Source organism: Chinchilla lanigera, unplaced genomic scaffold (assembly GCF_000276665.1).
Source record: "Chinchilla lanigera isolate Chin_1 unplaced genomic scaffold, ChiLan1.0 scaffold00069, whole genome shotgun sequence".
Classification (NCBI taxonomy): domain Eukaryota; kingdom Metazoa; phylum Chordata; class Mammalia; order Rodentia; family Chinchillidae; genus Chinchilla; species Chinchilla lanigera.
Window position 1 is genome coordinate 11,695,717 of NW_004955470.1, and position 17,460 is coordinate 11,713,176.

The window sequence follows — 17,460 nt, forward strand, 5'->3', positions numbered from 1 at the left end:
CTTAAAATCTGAAATTAAATAATTTTGGATGTCATAATACTTCCAGCAGTTAAAATCTCACAGTGAATGTGACATTGCATTCAAAATCTTTACTGAAATCTTATCTACCTAAATGAAAAAAGAATTCCTTTATTCATCAGTTTGCTCAGAATCAACTCAATACCATGGCACATTTGCCAGGGGCACATTTTTGGAACCTGTGAATGGTGCGGTCCGATATTTTCAGACATGAACTGAGAAACAACCCACCCAATCCTGTCCAATATAGTAAAATGAGAGAAGTAATTTAAGCAAATAAAGTAAACCCATTATTTCCCATCTATTCTCAAACTAGATATATTAAATATAAGTAAGGTTACATTTTAAAATCTGAGATTGGAAAAAATGAAAAAAAGAATGCCCATTACTGCAGAAATTCCCAGCAGCTCCTGGGGAAAGAGCAAAGCTGTGGAGCATTGCCAGCTCAGCTGGACCTCACGGATGGGTGGATGGCACTGAATTCACCCAGCTTCGGACAGTGGAGTTGATTTTCAAAATTCATCCTCAATGAAAATAAAATAACCAACACGTTTTAGACAGGGACTATCTTAACCTTTGGGGGTGAAACCTGTGGCTAAAATGGAATACAACAGCTATGGTATTTTCATACTTTTACAATGATTATAACATTTTTCTTGGGTAATTTTAATTTTTTTCCTACACGTACGGAACATCGAGCTTGTAGCTGGACTGAGATGCCAAAAACAAGCCTTCAAATAGTGTCAAAAGTCAACTTCATTGCTGTACTCACATAAGTAGTAAATTGTATGTGAATATGAAATGAATGTAAGCCTGAAATAAGTGAATTTAATATAATGGCTACTCACTTTTTTATTTGAAGTAATGAATTAGCATTATATTTTCAACATAATGAATTTTTTCCTTTTTTAGCCTTCCAGAGAATTTCATATAATGTATAATTTATTATGTTTGCTATAAAGTATAATGTATTGTAAGTTTGCTACTGAGCAGACAGATGCATATGATGGTTCTAAAACATATATTTTTGTCTGTCAAAATAGTATATATAAAGTTATGCTTAAAATAAGTAGATTTGCAGCTATACCTGTAAATGTTTTAAATGTAATGGTCTTTATTAAATTGTGCTGGTGCAATTCAGGATGTCATGGCTGAGGTTTGGCTTTCTGGCTTCCTCCCTTACAATAAATCTAAATGGTGCTGAAGACGTTTACACAGGGGAAATGAAGTGAACCAGCTGCGGCTGGAGGACATGGCAATGCCCGGGGGAATCCCCTGCCACAGACATGGTGGGCCTCACACGGTGCCACATGTCAGAGCAAGGTATGAATTCTCTTCCTTGGAAAAGATGTGCCACTGCAAACTGGCACTGCTTTGAGTCAAAGAAATCAGTAGGGAAGATACCCACTGCATGAACATGAAGTTTGTGTCTCGGGAGTCACGTAGCTGACTCGTTGCAGGACACGGAGCCAGCCACTCAGTGCTGAGCTATTCTCTCAGGCTCTCGGCGTGTACTGCACACCTCTCCTTGGATGCGTCAAGGGAACTTGAAAGGTTAACTCAAAAGGACTTCTCCTCTTATGCCCTCCCTGTCTACATTAGTCTGTGGATGCAACGGTGTGGAGGGCCTGCAGTGAGCTCAGGAGGAAGGAAGAAAAGAACAAGGATCACGGCAGGAGAAGACCACACCAACTTCCTGCTGTTAGGGGCGTCTCTGTGTGTCCAAGTGAGCGTGCGGGTTACTGCAGCACAAATCTGTACGTAGAGAATCGCTAGAGGCCAGAGGAGGGGAAGCACAAGCACGTGGATCTTGGAGCCTGTGTACGTTGTGCGCAAGTTAATCATCGTGTAAGAGCCAGATTTTATCACTAGACCTCTTTTAAGACTCAGATCCAGGAAAATGATGATTGTGTCTACATTTTTATAGTCATTTAAAGAAACGCTCCAAAATAGTGAAAGCAGTCGTCATGTTTAAATTCTGTAAAATCTAGGAGCATATGGTCATTCTGTGCTGATGTTTAGTTGGGAAATCGCAGCTATCCGTTTGATAGGGGTTCTACGTGGTGCACTTGGAAGTCAGACTACAACGCTGACTCCCCGGTTGGCCACTGGAGGTAGGTCAGCTGTAAGCCAGGTAGGCCTGGACAGCGGATGGGTTCTAGAGTAGTAGGTGTCACCGAAGGGGTCCACAGAAAACAGCCCCAACCAAGCAAGGACACGGCAGGTGAGGCACAGCGGGACACTCAGAGTCACAGCCACCTCTCTGGGGCTGAGCGTAGAGGGCACTAGGAGAGCAGCTGGACACGCTGCACCTGTGTTAGCTATGGGAGGCTTCTCATGCAGATCACCATTCAGGTCCCGCATTTCTCTAGCTGTGATTCTACCCTTGTCTGAACACCTATGCAGAAATTTCCCATAATTGGTAGGCAGTAGCTGAGAGTGGCCTGGGTCTCTTCAGGACAGTGTATGGAGCCCCCACTCTCCATGGCCCTGGCCAAGTCACATGGCCTCTGTGAGCCAGATGGGAATGACGCTTAATTACATAAAGCATACACAGGTACATGGTAGGAACCCCTGAAGAAGCGGGCACATACAGAACTAGGAGTACAGCACTCCTAGTGGGAAAATTGTGACAAAGCATAACTACCTGGAAAATCATTTTGACTTCAATCTTGTATTCAACTAATTATCAGCATGAAATTCTGCATTAGCAATGAAAAACATACAGTCATATGTGAAAGTACACTGACCCATTGGTTACATTGGCTTGGTTGGTTTAGCCTTTCAAGGACTGTTTACCCTGCAACCAGATTGTGTCCCACGTATGACTGTAAATTAGCTAGGAGCGGCCATAGTAAAGTCTGCCTTGTTGTTCATATTAAGTTTTTAGGTGACACCACCTCGCAAGAGTGCTTTCTGCTAAGAGCAAAGAGTAGAAAGGAGAAAATTCATTGACTGCTTGGAAATGTGGAAAGTGGGGTGAAGTTTTCTTTCCATGCCATATTTATTTCTGACATTTCACTGGAAAGCATTAAGTGATTCCAAAAAGATCTTAAAGAGGTACAAGAATGATAGGAGATCGTAAAGGTAAATTTTGTAGTTTGAAAACCAAAACCAGCCGAAGTCGGCCCCTAACATTCACAAATGTGTGTGTCAAGGACTCGGGGACAAGGGGGGGCACGTGTGTCCACGGCTTTTCATCAGTGTTAACGTGGCCTCCGTACCAAAGCTGAGGAAATCTTGCCAGCCCCATTGCGGTATGTGGGTTAAGATGTCCCAGGCAGAGATGGCCAGCGGCGTAACGTGGCTATGGCTTAAGTGCAAGGAACAATGTGGGCAGAGTGTGTGCAAAGCCACTGTGCAAACCTTTGTCCTCACACAAGGAGCCCACACCGCCGTCAGCACACACAGCATCCTCTGTTCCGCAGCACCGAGGCCAAACGTAGCCCTCAGGAAAACTTGACCTACATAAGGTTCTACTTCAGCGCGGTGTCCTTCATTTCTTTCTGTATATTTATTAAAATATTCAGCAAATCATTCCCAGGGTTCATTTTCCAGAGAGAAATACAAAGACCCAGAAAAAAAGTTTCCTTATATAAAAAATTAGGCAAAATAATGAGAATAAAAGTAGTTAATACCCTGTGTATCATAATCTTAAAAATAGTTACTCAGAGTACAAGACATAACAAAAAAGATTTTCTCTTACCAAGAAGAAACAAGCAGGTAATAACATAAAACATTCTCTGCAATGAACCAGAGAAACCAGTAATATAAATGAAACAAACCAGCATACAAATTAAAATATTCTTGAAACAAGGGAATAGGAAATTTAGGGAATTTGAACTTCCCTTTATTTCCTATTCATCTATCCTCTAGTTTGCTTTTATTTGCATTAAAAGGAAGTCTTTAAACTAGCAGAATAGAAACATAACATAAGAACACCTGATTAGGAGCTGCCATGCATTTGGTTCAGTCTTTTTTGTCCCTATTATATAAAAATTATTTTAAAATGTGACTAAAAACAAAAACAATAATGTAAGATAAAACAGCAGTTTTTAACTGAGATGAATATGTAGCAAAGTCTGTAGAATTTTCTTGGAAGACAGGATAGCGGCACAACCATTCAGGATGAAAGGTCTTTGCATTACTAATAATGCCCCATCCCAAAGAGCTACCGACTCCAATAACTTTAAAAACAATGTAATTTGACCTCCTGAGGCAGTGGCAGAGGAAAAACTATGCTCTTCACCCCTACAGTGGTCTTTATCCCACAAGTCTCTGAGGCCCCACAGCCCCTGACCCTACCCTGTCTCCTTCTCTCTGTGTTTCTGGCTAGCCGCCTCCAACCCTGGCTTGCCTCTTCTTCCTCAAGGAGAAAAGAACTCAATCATCCACCCCTTCCTCAGTCTGCATCTCCCTGACTGTGGGTCAGCAGATCCAAGGTGCAAATCGCCCCAGGTTCCTTGTCAGAGCTTCAGGAGGGAGAAGGGGGTGCAGGTCTGTCCCCCCACATGCACATCCCCTGTCCTGCAGGGTATCCTCCACTAATGTTCCAAAGGCACAACCTTCTCATGTTTTCTAAAGCCATGTTCACTGTGGCTGCAAAATTTTAAAAGTTAGCAAAAATAAAATGGAAACTTAGATACTTTTCTGGGCAATATTGCTCATCAAGATTGATTGCTGCCCCTATGGATGTGACAGTAGGATTTGATGTTCTGGGTGCTAATCTTTCTCTTCCCCAACAAGCTATTTGCCCACTCATCATCCTGGAGGCTTCTGCTTGTCCTGTCTGATCTTTTGTCTGTAGAAAAGGATGCTGGCTTCAGACACCACACAAAGGACTTCAGATAGCTCAGGGGATATGTCCTAACTTCTGATTTTTGTAAAGATGTGAAAAATTGAAGGAAAAGAAATATGGAGGCAAAGCTAGGGATGTTTCTGCTCATTTGAGGTCAGAAGAAACAAAACTGAGCACATTTGCTCCTTGTGTGCTTGGTCACAGAGAATCTAATGGAAGCCAACCTTAAGCCTTATAAACATTGTTTTGCTTGTGTTAATTGTACTTGCTTTCTTCTTATGGAAACCCAATCCCTGACACCCACAAGTTAAAACAGGAGAGGTTTAATTTGGCTCATGGTTCAGGGGACTCAGTCCATGGTAAGCTGGCTCCTGGCAGGCATATCATGGCAGAGGGACATAGTAGAGCGAAGCTGCTTAGCTCATGGCAGCTGGGCAGCAGAAGAGAGGAACAGGGACAGCTAGAAAGTGGGCCAGTGTCCATACATACAAGTCACACCTCCATGACCCACTCAGACATAGCCAGAAGTGTGTTCCACCAGCCCCTCCGAGCAGATCCCAAACCAATCAAGTGGACACTCCAACCTGACAACAGTATCAGTCCAGTCATGAGAAAACTCTGAGAAGCGTAGACACCATGGGCCCCAGATTTCCTTCCCAGTGGGATATTAGTAATTTCACAGATGGAGCCACAGCTTCACATATCACCCAGGGAGCACATGTCATGCTCATCTGGCCAAGAGAATGAGCCCTTGAGGCCATAAGAAGGGAATGTTGGGTTGCAAAAGAACCATTGGCTGATTTTATGTATCTGGGCAACAATTTAGCTGGATACTGGTAAAAATCAAAGATCAGGAATGTTTCTAGTTGCATTTATTGTGAAGCAGAGGAGCTAAGAGATAGGGTGGGAAAATGCCATGTATGTTCAAATTTTTTAAAAAATTACAGTAAAAGACACTTTACCATTAACCCTCCTCAAAATACTCTCTATGGCTTCAAATACTTATCACGCTGGTCTTGCCACTTAAAATATATATTTATACAAGGGATAATTGTAATACATAGTGAATGTTTAGAATCTTGTTACAGTGGAAGACATCCCCAGAGTGATGGAGTGTGTTTGAATGAACACAATGTGTCTTTCACTGTAACAAATTCCTTGTAATTTAAACATTCACCGTATTTTTATCACCTGATCACCTGAGTAGATCAACCATTCATGGCAATTTCTGTCAAACAAAAATGTCACAGTGTGTCCCTGCCCACTTTATCTGCTGAACTGGCTCTTCCTCAGTCTCCCCAAAGTCCAAGTAACTACAAAAGGGAGATACTTTGAACCCATTCAGGACATTGAAGCAGCCAGGAAAGTGCAACTAAGACACTCAGGAAGAGGACTCCAGAACTGCTTCAGAAAGTAGCAAGAACAATGGGATATGTGTATTTGCAGTGGGGTTTGGGGGAAAGTGTGAGAGAGATTAATGGCCATGTGTCTTTTACCATAATAATAATTTTTTTAAAAATTTAAACATTTGCTAGATTTCCAGGAAGATGGTAGAGTGGTAAGCAGCAGAGAAAGAGCCTCTAGAAGTGCTATCCAGACACTGGAACATAGCAATTTGAAGAAGAGAAGGAGGAGGGAAGTGGGCCCCCTGGACCAGGAAGGATTAAGTCCACAGGGAGAGCAAAGGGAGAAACTTCAACAAAGAAGGAGGAGGTGGTGGGTGCAGCCTTCTCGCTGAGTCGAGACTCACTGCATGGGAGGAGCGGTTCAGACCTGTGGACACACAGTGACTGCTGGCAACCCAGAGGCCTCCACAAGGACATGCAGCAGTGCAACAGAGGAGTGAAGGCCGTGGACTGCTCTGGTGGGTGAGTGGACCCCATCTGCCTGTCCTGCAGGAGACGGTGATTGGCCGGGAGCCATCTTGGAGGTCACCAACTGAGCTCAGAATGAGAACCACTGCTGGCTCCATCTAGAGGCTCTCAGCCGAGTTCAAACCTGCAGAAAGTGCACGGACTGCTGCAGGCTGAATAGAACTGGTTCCAGCCTCACTTCCAGAAACCAGCCTGAACTTCAGGGGAAATAAAGGTGCGGGCTCACTGAGATGATCCACTACCCCACCAGAAAGCTACTGCTGGCCTGCTGGGGTAAATCAACAGGGATCTGGACTCTGTCTCCACATGTTATCTACCAGTGACAGCAGAAAGAAGAGGAAAGGAAAAAAGAAAAAGGGAAAAAATGGAAACAAAGCTTTTGTAAATGAGAATGGGAGGAGGGTCATTGAAGGGAGCATAAGAGAATAGGGAATAAAAAGAAATGTATTATATCATGTAGAGGTACAAATTCTCTATGATGAATGTGATCATTATGTGTAACTAAGATATACCAATAAAACCTGATTGGAGAAAGAATGTAAACATTTACTACATATTTTGATTATATATATATATATACACACACATCTATATATATTTTTTCACTTCCATATAGAATGTACATTTTCTATGTATATGCACGATTACGTATAAATGTGGACTGTGCACATGTCCGTCTGTCTGTGTGTACCGTATGCCTCAGCTTGGAATGTGAGTTTCTTTGGAAACATCCTGCCTTCATCATCAGAAGCCTTCCTACAGCAGGTCTTCCTGATCCGCACATTCGAGTCTCGGGACGAGGATTTCAGAGACGCGAGCCCTGGCTCACACCCCGGGTTTCCGCAGTCAGAGCCTCCTTCTGGGCCAGGGCATCAGGTTCCTGGCCCCCAGTGTCTTCATCGACAGTCACTTACATTTGCAAAGCTCAGACAACAAGTCACAGTTCACATACCCTCAGGCCCACATTAAAGGCAGGAATTGGGGTGTCTCTGTCTTCAGAGAGGCAGTCACAGATGCGGCACCCACGGGCATATGTTTTGTACACCTGAGTGACACTGAGCAACTCTGGGAGTTCTGAAGGACAGGCTTGCTCTGGAACAGCTGGGGTACCAGGTAGCAACCTCAGTTCAGGAGCCAAGCCTCTGTCCAAGCAGAGACGTGGTACCTGCTGGCTGTCACTGTACCCATTCACTTCACAGAGCCACACTGTTCCACTGACCAAGCAAGCATGCAACAGGGATTCCAGGCACTGCCTGACACATCGGAAGCTCTTGGTGCTTCCTTTCTAGAAACTCATTACAATTTTACCCATATTGAGGAGCTATTTTTGGAATGGAAAAGCAAAACAAAGCACATAGCAGCACTTGTAATGCTAATATGGACTCACAAAAATAATTTAAAAAATTAAAAAGTACTTCAAAGCAAATGCTGCACGCTCTGGTCTGGGGCCAGCGTCTGAGCCCCAGCTGTGTGCAGGTCAGTCCTCCTGATTCCCTGCCGGCCCCACCCAGTGATGAGGAAGGGCAGCTGCCCATCATCACCAAATGCTGCTGCTGCCCTCCGGTATATTGGTGACTGGGTTAGCAGTGCAGCCCAAGGTCATGAGCAGAGGTAACAACTCCATCAGGCTGAGCCAGACTGGGAGGATCCTTTTGAGTTGAAGATGTTCCCTGTCAGACTCCAAGCCCACTACCTCTGCATTATCAACTGCAGGACTCTGCTGGGACTTTAGTACCATTTTCTCAACTTTTACCAGTTAATTAATAATTGTGCTTCTTGATGGGGTGTGAGATTTCAATAAACACAAGGTGTACAGCTCAGGTGGGGATAGCTGCAGGCTCTCACACCCATACGGAAGCTCAGAGTTGCTCCCAGAGGAGCAGAGAGTGGAAAAGTGGTGCCCAGAGGCTGGAGGCAGAGTGTGGGGTGCAGTTGGAAAGGAGGAGTAACTACCACATTCCGCAGCACAGGAGGGAAGTGGTGAGAGGAGATGTTTAGTAGTACATTTCAGAACAGCTAGCAGAAAGGATTCTGAATTTCCCCCACATGAAGAAACAGTCCATGCTGACACAATGCTGCTGCTTTTGAAGCATCTCCTGTCCTGCCCTGGTTGACGTTGCACCCAGGCCTTTGGGAGAGACGAGCTGTGGCTTTGCAGAGCTGCCGGGCAGGCTCACAACTACCCAGTCCTCCTGGAGAAAGAGTTTTGAAGCACTCAGGGGTGCCAGTCCTTCTGGGAAGAAAGTCTCCCGATGCACCATGACAATAGTGAACAGACTTGGTTAAGAGCTGCTGGAAAAAAGAGCCCAGGATCTAAATTTTAAACTTATACAGGTTGTGCATCCCTCATCCCAAAAGTGTGGGGCTGGAAGTGTTTCAGAGAGCAGATGTATATAAGATTTCGGAATGTTTGCACAGGCATCATGAAATATCTTCGGAAACAACCAGAGTCCAAGCAGGAAGTTCATGTCCTGCGCATACACACTGCAGACACAGAGTCTGAAGGTCATCTGAGACAGCATCTGGGACACGCCTGCACTGTGGCCACAACCTGTCACGGAAGCCAGGAGTGGAATTCCCTTTGTTTTGGGTTCTGGACCATTTTGTATTTAGGATCCTTTGAGAGAGGGATGCTCAACCTGTATATAGAACTTAACTTAATGAATAACTGCACAACATATGTAAGTACTTATTTTATATTTTTTGAGTGAATGAAGATGGAAATTCTCTTTGAGTCTTCAAATATGAGCCTGCTCTCTCTCCTTCCCCAGCACCATGGGCCTGGTCCTAGCCCTTGCAGTTTATGAAATTGCCAACCACTGCCAGGACTTGCTCAAGTCCTTATGCTACATAAGTCTGCAGCCTATAGTGTGGTTGAAAAGAAAAAATGCTTGACAATTTAGTTAACTTCAGAAGATACTATAGCTTCTTGAGGGCCAGCTCATCAAATTTAATCATTCACAGTACTGAAATAGAGCCAGGAAAGAAATACTAGCACTATGATCTTACAAACATCTCTTACTCAGATATTATTTCTTCCCTGACATTTTTGTGTAATTTATAGAAGGGGTAACATCGCATGGCAGTGGCCGCTTGACAAATGCAAGTTTCTTTATGACTGTCAGCCTTTTGGCTGTAACTAATCTTAATTTCCAGCCCTGTTTTCTACTGTATTAAAATCTTCCTCTCTTGGAAAGTAACATTTGCTATAAAAGTTGGACATGAAAGACTTTACTGACATACTCTCTGGAGATCTGACACCAGCGAACCTCCCCAAACTCCCGGGCACCTGCCACAGGCCACGGTGCTGACCTGACCCTACAAGGAGCCAGAGGTGCTGCTATCAATCAGCACCCACCTGCAGCCCAAGCCCTAAGCTGGGACAGTGTAATCGATGTCCTCTGCTTCCCAGGTCTGGAGTGTGGCTCAGGGCAGAGCGCTGGCCCAGCACATCCAATGCCCTGGCTTCCACCCTCAGAATTTCAGAAAAAGCAAACAGACTATGAAAGTACTTCCGGGGAGGAGCCGGGAAAAAGGCCAAGTATTTCAGTTCTCCGGCTAAGGCTGTAACCATAAAGGATAAAGAACAGTTCCACCTCCAAGTACTTCTTGAACTGTGCTGCTCTTTGGCTTCTTAAATTTGCTGTCCTCCTCTCCCCCAAGGTTAGCCAGCCTGACCAAGGAGGATGGAAGGACTCCAGCCTCCTCTGTGCCTCTGCCTCCCGAAGCAAGAGTGGCCCATCAGACCCCAGTGTGGGTGGGCTAGAGGCGGGGCTGGACAGGCCGCTGCTCTGTGACACACCGAGCACAGAGCGCAGAGGCAGGAGTGTCCCTGGGCTCCGTGGAGGAACAGATCTTAATGAGCTCAATCCTTACAGAGCTGAGTACCGCCTGGGGACAATTCAGTAAGGGACAGAGACATTCATGGCAGAGCCACTGGGACACCACCCTCTTTTGTGTGGCTCCTCCAGGACGGCAGCACCCTGTGCTGAAGGAGCCCAAGACAGAGACTGAGCGCTCCAGGGAGGAGGCTGACCTGAGCTGCCTTCCTCCCTGCAGGCATGAGAAGTGTGGCTGTCTTCCAAATGTAATTTCTCCTGCAGGGTGTATTTAGTATAGGAAAGCAGGAGTGTACACGCACACACACACACACACACACACACACACACACACACACACACATACACACTCCAGAGAAATCTCCCGAGAGGCTGTGGAGCAGTGCAATCAGGCTCCTGGCTGCTGTCACAGTCTTTGACGCAGAGCGTCACCTCCCGGGATGTCTATTAATTACTTCGATATTTGCTTATCCCAAATGGAAGAGGCAGAATGAGAAGAAACAGATTTGTTGTTGCTGCTGTTGTTTTATTTTCTACTTCACAGACCATAAAATCAGTGTGTAAAAGAGAAAACAAATTTATGATGCACAGATGCTGGCACCAGGCCTGAAGCTCAGGCTTCTCTGGTGCAAGCTACGAAAGCAGGCCTACTTCCTCATGAGAAAAATACTGCTATCTTCAAAGACAGCGTGGAGGTTGATTGTACTTTGGAGGTGTTCTCTGTGTTTGCTGCAGCTTGCAGTGTTTGCAGTCTCCAGGCAGGGTCACAGTCTCCAGAGAGAGGGTGGGAGCAGTGACATTTAGAAAGCCAGTCTGGACGCACGCTGTTTTTGGTGACCAAGGCCCAGGTGGAGGGAGCACCCGCGTCCTGGGCCATCGTGAATTCAGACATAGCCGCAGGAATGGAAGCTGGAGTTAAGTGAATCTGAAGCCAAAATGCAGGCATAAACTGGCAGGAAGCTGGGGAGCAGCTGCTGGGTCATCAGAAAGGGGACAGGCAGGAACCACAGAGAGCTTTGTAGAGTATGGCAACAAGGAGAGGGGAGGAGGCTGAGAGGACTTCGCGTTTCAAAGCAAGGAAAGGTTTGGGAGAGGAAGAGTGTGGGAGGCACTGCCTCCGGGCACACCCAGTACCACCTCCACCACGCAGCCCATGCCTCTGGGGGGTCCACACCCTGGGGCAACTTTGCGCAATTTCTGGTCACCTTCCTTCCTCCACCTCCGCACGTCCACTGCACCTTTGGTGTCTGCTTCCTGCAAGGACCAGGGTTTTGTCACAGTTCTGTGACCTACTTACTGTGGTGCATACGGGGTTTTGACTGTGGAACATGTAATCGGTGCCATCTTTTTGATCAGCTTCCTGCTTTTTCACGCACCATCGGTGAAGGTTTGGAGAGTGTCCCACCAGCCCTGTGGCATTTACTGTGCATTTATTTATTTTGCAGGATACATTCGTTTTTTGAAATGCTTCTATTTTATGATGGCAGAACTGGCTAAGTGGATTTGAGGTCCACTCATTTAAGTTCTATACTAATGCTGCAAAAATCTCCCTCAAGAGCAGGTTCTATCAAAGCTGGTGAAATGGGCCAGAGTGGAGATTACTCAAAAAACTAAAACTATAAATTCCATTCAATCCAGTTCCATATCTCCCTTTCAGGTATCTTCTCAAAAGACTTAAAATATCATATTACATATTACCATGATCCATGCACACCCATGTTTATAGTAGCACAACTTATAACAGCTCAATTTTGGATGCAGCCTATATGTCCATCAATAGATGAATATATAAAGAAAATGTGGTATTTCTACACAATGGAGAACTACTCCACCATAAAGAAAAATAAACTTGAGTCATTTGTAGGAAAATGGATACACCTGGAGACCATAATGTTAAGCGAAATAAGTCAGACAGACATGCTTAAATAGTACATGTTTTCTCTTATATAAGAAACCCAAAATACAAACAAAGAGCAAAATCAGATAGATAATGGGAAGTAGGGAGAGAACTTCTGTAAAAGAGAAGGGGGCCAAGAGATGGAGGGAGGGACAAAGCAAGAGTCAGTTGATGAAAAGAGAACCAAGATGTGTTCTGCACATGTGCCAGCACCACACAAGAGAGGTGAGTGATCATTACGTACCACAAATGGGAACTAATAAAAAATTAAGTAAAAAATAAGCAAAGGGAAAATTAGAACCCGAAAAAGCAAAGAGAAATTTTAGAAATGAACATAGAGTAGCTGAAATAAAAAGTTCACTAGATGTGTTTGACATCAGAACAGAGCCCTTGGAGGAAAAAGTAAATTTGAAGAGAAATCCATAAAAAGCCTCTAGTCTAAAGAACAGAGAGAAAAAAAAAGTCAGAAAAAACAATGAAAAGAGGCCTGCAGAATATTTTTAAAGTTCTAGCATTCATGTTGGTGCAGTAACAGGTGAAGAAAATAAGACTGATGTAGCAAATTTCCGAGTATTATATCTGAACTTTCAAATGATATCTGAAAATTTCCAAAATTTTCCAGAACAAAAGATATGAATGTACAGATTCGAGAAACCCAAAGAGAATCCAATAAAATTTAAATACCTATGCCTCAAAACACAATAATCAAACTACTGAGAAGCCAAAGATGAATTTTAAAATCCTAAAAGCAACTAGAAGAGTAATACATCATATTTAAGGGGAAAGTAAATCAGTATAGATTTCTCATAAAAAGGCAAGAAGCCTAGGAAACAGTGAAATAAAAATGTTCATGCTCTGAAGGAAAGAACCATCAGCCAAGGGTCCTATGCACGTGAAATCCTCTTCAGGAAGGGGCATAGAGTGAAGACCGCCCCCGTGAGAGGGAATCAAGAGACTGTGCCAGCAAGGTGCACTGACAGGAACCAGCCAGCAGGCTCTTCAGAAGGAAGGAGACCGTGCCAGGGGGCTGACTCACAGGAAGGAGGAAGAGCAGAAGAGGTGAGCACCTGCGCTGGCTACGAGGAGGACACGGTTCTCCTCCTAAGTGATGGGAAACGTGTGACCACTGACTGCAGAACTCACTGCTGTCTGACACCACTTCCAGCAGGCAGGGATGCCACAGGCAGCCACTGCCACCCAGGGTGGGCAGGGAGCCCGTGTGATCCTGAGGTTTCTGCCTTGTCCCTCACACAGTACACAGCACTCCTCAGTTGACCGTGAAATTTTAAGTTGCATGTTGATCATCCACTGAAAATATTGTACAAGAAGACAAAATAGCCAATGGAAAAGCTCAAAGGGAACTGAATAACATTCCAGCAATACAAAAGACAACCTGAAAGAAATAGGAAGGGAAAGGCGCATAAAGGGATCAACACTAAATAAACACATGGTCTACACACGTGAATCAGATTACTGGAAACCAGTTACCACCTCCCATGCTGGGTCCCCATGGGGCACACGTGTGTCAACAAGCAAGGCATCCCCTGCATGCAGGAGTGGCTGTTCTTACAACAAGCTACAGAGAAATGAGAAGTAGCTGCATAGGCGCCTTCTCTGTCCTGGTCCCTCAGGTGGGGCCAGAGTGAAATCCCAGGGCAGGGTCTGCTGTTGGTAGCTGGTCACTGCCCTCCACCTCCCTCTGACCCGCTGCTGTTGCTATGGTCCAACTGCAGAAAGAAGTCTGTCCCTATTCCCAGGGCCAGAACGCTGGACCCCCTGGACATACCTGTCGCTCCCCCTCCACTGCCACTCCAGGTACCCTTCCCAGCCTTCTTCCTCTAGGACTTCAGTATCTCACTATTTTTCCTACCCTTTTTCTTTTCTATAAGCACAGTGAGGGGTATTACGGCCTTCATACTCAGTGGATGAGAGGAACAACTGCTTCTGTTTGGAATTGCTTCTAAATTCGTCTGGTATTTGGTCACTAAGAGGTTATCGTGATGGTTATGTAGAGTTACCATTTGCATCTAGATGTGCCCCAAGAGCCTCACACGTGCATGGCTGAGCTTTGAGAAGAGGGTGGGGGCATGGAGGTGCTACAGGTAAATGTGCCATTAGGAGGCAGAGTGTGTCTGGAAGGGTTGGTCCCTGGGGGCGTGGCCGGGCAGGGTTTGCCTCCCTCCCAGCTCCTTTCTTGATCTCCGCACTTCCTGTGGGTCACGCTGTGAGCAGCTCTCCTCCACCAGGCCCCTCTGCCATGCCACGCTGCCTTGGATCCAGGGACCATAGGCTGAAGATGTGAGCAACACAGCCCTCTCCTCCCTTAAGCTGTGTGTTGTGACTCAGTGCCAAGGAAAGTCTCGAAGGCAATGTGATTCCTGAGTATCTCCATGTGTCAAACTCCATCTGTAGGGTTTTGCTTCCCACATTATTATCTACAGGAGAAAAGCCAAAACCCAAATTCACATATTAGAACCTTTACTTTCTGATAGTCTCATCGCTAAGAAATTAATGCCAAGCTCTTTACCACTTTAAAAGAAGTGCAAACCATTGTCACTGTCAGTGTTTTGGATTGGAGTAAATTTGTGATTAACCTTTCAAGACCTGCAGGAGACATCGTGTGCCCAGGAATCGGCTCTGGTTACAAATGATATTTTTCACTCAGCAGGCTAGTTCCCATTAAGTTAAAAAGTTCATACTTCTGCACAAATTAGCTTTACTAATTGAAGCTAATTTAAAACTCTTGAAAGCCTTAAAAGCAAAGGTGGAGAAACACAGGAATTTGGAGGATTTTCCTGACTGATTAGCCCAGTTCCATAAACAGGTGGCGTGATTGCCCTGTCTGGTGCCGCACCATCAGACCTTGATGAAAAATGTTCATTTTCATTTGTGCTAATGGCTTTGACGTCAGCACCTCACGCGCTTCCTGCTGACCCTCTCTGAGGTGGATGCTGCCCCCTCAGGAGCCTTGCCATTTGCTTTAAGTACTCACCACAGTGATAAATAGTCACGGCCTGGCATGGCACAGACTGAAGATTTGGAGAAACCCGAGCCAGTGCAGGAATGGAGAGGACAGAAATGTGAGAGTTTGCTTTCAGTGGCTCAGAGGGCTCTTCACAAAGCTTCTGGGTGATTGCGTTTTCCAGATGGCACAGTGGGACAGACCATGACTGCTTACACCGCGCTGTGAAGCTGCTACGACTGCCGGGTGCACACAGGCACACGAGCAGTGCCTGTCCATTCTTTCCACACATTGTTTGCTAAGTGACAACAGTCCTAGGCACCCTCTCCAGAATGTAGCCTCTCATCCTTGTGGTAAAAACAGATGACAAACTTCCATCCCAGCATGAGCTTCAGAGAGCAGTACCCTGTGTCCCTGGCCTCACACGGGGTCCTATGGAGAGCCCCTCAGCAGAACAACTCATGTAGCGACAGTTAGTCAGGGGTGTAGGCAGGGAATTAGGGTGTGACCAGGGTGGTCGATGGCTATTAAATGACCACATGCTGGCTGTGCCCAGGGTACTTGAAGAAGTCGACTCTTGCGCTATCGTCACATGCATTCACTGTGCGCTCCCAGCCCCCATGACCCTTATGTCACCCCAAAAACAAAAGCTAAGACCCTGGTTGGCCCGGGTTTCACCAATTAGCAAAATGGTTCTTTCTAGAAACCAGCTTACCCCTATAATTAGGAGTGCCTTTCCTAAAGGCCCATGAGTACCTCAGGCTAGGGCTCCCTACTTGTAGTGCAGGGTAGCTTTCCCCTGCATCCACAATATCATAAATAAACCTTTGCTTCATACTACTTTCATTTCAGACTTCATTCTTCACTGGGCCCTGGCTTTCCCATTTTCTGCTGCAGTTTTGAGCCAGCCTGGCCTCACCTCTTCATTCTTTGTCAAAGGGAGGGCAAGGACTCAGAGACAAGTCAGAGAAGGGGAGGGTTGTATGGGAGACCCCTGACCCCCCAATCCCTGCCAAATGCTGCAGTCATGATGTTCATGGTCACAGGGAGCAGAGCTTGGGGAATTCTACAGCAGAGGTGACTGCAAAGGAAAATAGAATACAAACAAGAAGCAGAGAGAAGAAAAGTAAAGAGAGAGGATATGAAAATGAGAAGGAAAGACAGGAGAGTAAGTAAAAAGAAAACCAGGAGCAGAAGCTGCATCTGCAGGTCCAACAGCAGCAGGCTGCCTGTACCTGCAGCAGCCGGACACTGCTCGCTCTAGACCTGGGTTAGGCACTAGCACAGATTCTACCAACAGCCACATGTGAGTTCCACATGAGGTGCCACTGAACAGACTGTGGTGTGGAGACGTGAGCACACAGGCTCCCATGCAGCCTGGATTCTCCAAGGTGTGGTAGTGGATCTGCTTTTGTGTAAAGGGGCCTGTGTTTCCTGTCAGCATCTTCTGGAATCACGAAGAGACAGTGATCTTAAGTCATGCTGTTCGGTTGGTCTGAAGTGATTGAATAATTACACTCACACTGCTGGTGGAAGAAGTTGGCTACTGAGGCACATCTGTGATGAAAATCTATCTTCACAGGCCCTTGACAACCTTTGGGTAGAAGAGCTCACTCATTCAGAAATGTACTACACGTTCAGCTTGGGGCTCCCATGTGCCAGGACCCGGGTTCACCTCTGGAGATGGGGCAGTTGAACAAGATTGAAACATCCCTGCCTTCGGGGAGCTCCACTCCCATCAACTCCTACTTCTCAGCAGGAGACCAACACCAGGAGGAGGGAGGTGGCCTGTGAGGTCATTTCCACTGAGACGCTCAGGGGAGGACAGTGATGGGATGTCTTCTTCTGCTTCTCCTTCCTCTAATTCCACCAACGTGGCCTGGATGGGTGGGATGACTGGGATGCCCTCTCTCGGGGACAGTCTGAGGTCTTTGCTAATGCCCCTTGGACTCACTTCTTCTCCAGTGCTGTGGCATGTGGGAGACTCTTGCCCTCATCACCCATCCTGTTTCACAATGGAGATGGAGGCTGGGATGGAGACAGAGATGAAGACAGACTTGGAGATGGAAATG